Source organism: Schistocerca serialis, unplaced genomic scaffold, assembly GCF_023864345.2.
Source record: "Schistocerca serialis cubense isolate TAMUIC-IGC-003099 unplaced genomic scaffold, iqSchSeri2.2 HiC_scaffold_1158, whole genome shotgun sequence".
NCBI classification, from domain to species: Eukaryota; Metazoa; Arthropoda; class Insecta; order Orthoptera; family Acrididae; genus Schistocerca; species Schistocerca serialis.
The window spans coordinates 22,501-27,500 of record NW_026047357.1 but is presented as its reverse complement, the minus strand read 5'-3'; the positions used below and the strand labels follow the sequence as shown (position 1 = coordinate 27,500).

General features: G+C 51.0%; 1 non-coding gene across 1 annotated transcript in view; it reads right to left on the bottom strand.

Moving 5' to 3' along the window:
• LOC126433155 (small subunit ribosomal RNA) overlaps positions 1-755 on the bottom strand; it is a 1,909-nt gene extending 1,154 nt beyond the window's left edge. Inside the window, exon 1 of the ribosomal RNA XR_007578278.1 lies at positions 1-755. This exon is cut by the window's left edge and continues 1,154 nt beyond it. This is a non-coding gene — a ribosomal RNA (small subunit ribosomal RNA).
• Positions 756-5,000: the final 4,245 nt, after the last annotated feature.

Genomic DNA, 5,000 nt, shown 5'->3' with positions numbered 1-5,000 from the left:
GAGGCGGTCGCACGCCTTCGGCTCGCCCCACCGGCAGGACGTCCCACGATACATGCCAGTTAAACACCGACGGGCGGTGAACCAACAGCGTGGGACACAAATCCAACTACGAGCTTTTTAACCGCAACAACTTTAATATACGCTATTGGAGCTGGAATTACCGCGGCTGCTGGCACCAGACTTGCCCTCCAATAGATACTCGTTAAAGGATTTAAAGTGTACTCATTCCGATTACGGGGCCTCGGATGAGTCCCGTATCGTTATTTTTCGTCACTACCTCCCCGTGCCGGGAGTGGGTAATTTGCGCGCCTGCTGCCTTCCTTGGATGTGGTAGCCGTTTCTCAGGCTCCCTCTCCGGAATCGAACCCTGATTCCCCGTTACCCGTTACAACCATGGTAGGCGCAGAACCTACCATCGACAGTTGATAAGGCAGACATTTGAAAGATGCGTCGCCGGTACGAGGACCGTGCGATCAGCCCAAAGTTATTCAGAGTCACCAAGGCAAACGGACCGGACGAGCCGACCGATTGGTTTTGATCTAATAAAAGCGTCCCTTCCATCTCTGGTCGGGACTCTGTTTGCATGTATTAGCTCTAGAATTACCACAGTTATCCAAGTAACGTGGGTACGATCTAAGGAACCATAACTGATTTAATGAGCCATTCGCGGTTTCACCTTAATGCGGCTTGTACTGAGACATGCATGGCTTAATCTTTGAGACAAGCATATGACTACTGGCAGGATCAACCAGGGAGCTGCGTCAACTAGAGCTGAGCAGCCGGCCGCCCGGGAGTGTGTCCCGGGGGCCCGCGCGAACACGCAAGCGTCCGCTCAATTATTCTGCAAACAGGAGGAGGCTGAGCTCCCCTGCACAACACACCTCGAAACCCTCTCAGGTCCCGGCGGCGCGCAGCGCCGTCCTAAGTACTTGGTCGGGTTCGAGAGAGGCGCAATCGCCCGGAGTTAGGCGAGTAGACGCTTTAGGTGCGACCACCCGTGCTCCCAACTGAGCTTGCCGCTGCCGACAGAGGCCCGGGAGCGTGCTGTCGTGGCATTGCCGGCGGGAGACAACACGCGCCACCTACGGTGACCGGCAGCTCCAACGCCAGCGCCACAGAAGGACAAAAGCCCCACTTGGGTGCCGAAGCGAACTCTCCCAGCACAGCGCACGCGCCAACACGTCCGCACAGCTGCGATACAAACCACCTGCGAGAACCGCTGGGGCGACCGAGCAGCAGACGGCGTCGCGGCGCCGAGCGCCGGGCGGCGGCGCATCCTCAGCGCACACAGTCCTCAATCGGACCAGCACACTGCAGATGGCCACCGCGCTTCGCACCGGGCCCGCGAGGACCTACTTTGGCCGCAAGGCGCCGCGAGCAGGGGGCGCCGGCGCGCAGCTGCGCCGCCTGCCGCGTCCGTCGGCCGGCGCGCCTGCCACTGGCCGCCCCCACCAGCCGGCTGTAGCGCGTGCGCCCACGCACCGCGCTGCCAGCACGCCGGGCGGCCCCCCCTCACCGGCCGGGGACGGTCCCACCCAGCCACCGCCGCGTATCGCCTCACACCCAGATCCCCTTTCGCGTTCGTGGGCATGGTGGGTCCCCTTTCACGTTCGTGGGCATGGTGGGTATCCCTGAAACAACCGGTTAATAGCTCGACCGATCGTCGCCAACACTGATTCACCTCTAGCGAGAACAACCGCACCACAACGGGTTACCTGTTGTTCATTTGCGTAACGTCACCAGCAAACGTAGACGTCCATCGCCATTTGCAACGAGTATTGCATGCCTGTGTCAGGTGTCACAACACACTACGTCTGCCCACATAGACGCAACAACATGTGCACGCCTCGAGAACACGTGGAAGGTAGCCCCCGTACGTATGCGGTGTCCATTGCGCGAACGACTGTCAGCCGGCCTCTGCAGGATGTCGCAGATGTGGAACGCGGTGCAACATGCTATCACGGTGTGTGAGAAGAGACGACTACGTCCGAATACACGCTCCACTACATCAACAGACTGCTCATGCTGATCGCCATCCAGGGCGTCCGTTCCTCCCACACGTCTGAATGGCGTACCACACTGCAATCCAGCTCTTATAGGGAGACGACACGTAGCTGCGTGCACAATATTTGGACTGTATGGTCTGCCGTTGCTAGGCGCAGTCGTCGTACGGTCACACATGTGCCACGATGTATCATTCAGTACATACGGACCAATGTGCAGTACAGTTTGTGGGTTTTGCGTACATCGGCGGACAGGTGACAGGCCGTACCACAACGTAGGCTGAGTACGTCGGCATGCGAAGGGCATTGAACATGCAAACTTCTCAACGACCAGCTTGCGAAGGCAGGGGGGAAGGGGGGGGGGCATGTACGTCCTGCTGCTATCCACATTACAGTGTATAGCAGGAGCATGTGGAAAGTCAGCAACACCTGCAAGGTGTTTAACATGACGCGATACACAGGGGACCGGGCAGTGCGAATAGCGAACTATATTGCGAGGGTTGCGGTTAGGCAACACTACACTAATTTAACGAGTTGCATAACAATTACAGAGCAGGTTCAGCGACAACGTGCGTCAGGTTAAGGCGCAATATAGGTTAGGTTGAGGCACAATATAGGTTAGGTTAAGGCACAACATGGGTTACGTTAAGGCACAAATTGGGTTACGTTAAGGCACAACATGGGTTACGTTAAGGCACAACATGGGTTACGTTAAGGCACAAATTAGGTTACGTTAAGGCACAAATTAGGTTACGTTAAGGCACAAATTAGGTTACGTTAAGGCACAAATTAGGTTACGTTAAGGCACAAATTAGGTTACGTTAAGGCACAAATTAGGTTACGTTAAGGCACAAATTAGGTTACGTTAAGGCACAAATTAGGTTACGTTAAGGCACAAATTAGGTTACGTTAAGGCACAAATTAGGTTACGTTAAGGCACAAATTAGGTTACGTTAAGGCACAAATTAGGTTACGTTAAGGCACAAATTAGGTTACGTTAAGGCACAAATTAGGTTACGTTAAGGCACAAATTAGGTTACGTTAAGGCACAAATTAGGTTACGTTAAGGCACAAATTAGGTTACGTTAAGGCACAAATTAGGTTACGTTAAGGCACAAATTAGGTTACGTTAAGGTACAATATGGGTTAGGTTAAGGTACAATATGGGTTAGGTTAAGGTACAATATGGGTTAGGTTAAGGTACAATATGGGTTAGGTTAAGGTACAATATGGGTTAGGTTAAGGCACAACGTAGGTTAGGTTAAGGCACAACATAGGTTAGGTTAAGGCACAACATAGGTTAGGTTAAGGCACAACATAGGTTAGGTTAAGGCACAACATAGGTTAGGTTAAGGCACAACATAGGTTAGGTTAAGGCACAACATAGGTTAGGTTAAGGCACAACATAGGTTAGGTTAAGGCACAACATAGGTTAGGTTAAGGCACAACATAGGTTAGGTTAAGGCACAACATAGGTTAGGTTAAGGCACAACGTAGGTTAGGTTAAGGCACAACGTAGGTTAGGTTAAGGCACAACGTAGGTTAGGTTAAGGCACAACGTAGGTTAGGTTAAGGCACAACGTAGGTTAGGTTAAGGCACAACGTAGGTTAGGTTAAGGCACAACGTAGGTTAGGTTAAGGCACAACGTAGGTTAGGTTAAGGCACAACGTAGGTTAGGTTAAGGCACAACGTAGGTTAGGTTAAGGCACAACGTAGGTTAGGTTAAGGCACAACGTAGGTTAGGTTAAGGCACAACGTAGGTTAGGTTAAGGCACAACGTAGGTTAGGTTAAGGCACAACGTAGGTTAGGTTAAGGCACAACGTAGGTTAGGTTAAGGCACAACGTAGGTTAGGTTAAGGCACAACGTAGGTTAGGTTAAGGCACAACGTAGGTTAGGTTAAGGCACAACGTAGGTTAGGTTAAGGCACAACGTAGGTTAGGTTAAGGCACAACGTAGGTTAGGTTAAGGCACAACGTAGGTTAGGTTAAGGCACAACGTAGGTTAGGTTAAGGCACAACGTAGGTTAGGTTAAGGCACAACGTAGGTTAGGTTAAGGCACAACGTAGGTTAGGTTAAGGCACAACGTAGGTTAGGTTAAGGCACAACATAGGTTAGGTTAAGGCACAACATAGGTTAGGTTAAGGCACAACATAGGTTAGGTTAAGGCACAACATAGGTTAGGTTAAGGCACAACATAGGTTAGGTTAAGGCACAACATAGGTTAGGTTAAGGCACAACGTAGGTTAGGTTAAGGCACAACGTAGGTTAGGTTAAGGCACAACGTAGGTTAGGTTAAGGCACAACGTAGGTTAGGTTAAGGTACAACGTAGGTTAGGTTAAGGTACAACGTAGGTTAGGTTAAGGTACAACGTAGGTTAGGTTAAGGTACAACGTAGGTTAGGTTAAGGTACAACGTAGGTTAGGTTAAGGTACAACGTAGGTTAGGTTAAGGTACAACGTAGGTTAGGTTAAGGTACAACGTAGGTTAGGTTAAGGTACAACGTAGGTTAGGTGAAGGCGCAATGTAGGTTAGGTTAAGGTACGATATACCTTAGGTTAAGGTACAATATCGCTTAGGTTAAGGTACAATATAGCTTAGGTTAAGGTACACGTTGTAGGGAAAGGTGTATTTTGGGGGGGGAGGGGGCGGCAGGTTCGTTGATAGTGATTATCGTAAGTGCATGCCTGCGGGATCATCCGATTTGTCACGTCAGGATGCACTTGTGGCTCATGACAGGCGGCGCTCCGATTCCAAGGTTGTGGCAGATCTGTGTCTTTCATTCCTGCCATTGTTTGTGTACTGTGACAGGAGGCAGTATTGTGATGTTGGGTGCACCCCTGTGTAGGACATGTGTGGGTGTTCGTGGCTTAGCTGAGCAATGGCGGATGTCGGAAGGGTGGGATATTCTGTTTTCTGGGTGGACCTCCCGGTCTGGTTATGATAGTGTGGATTGTGTAATGTGGCGGAGAGGATGCACCGGATGTTCTTCCATG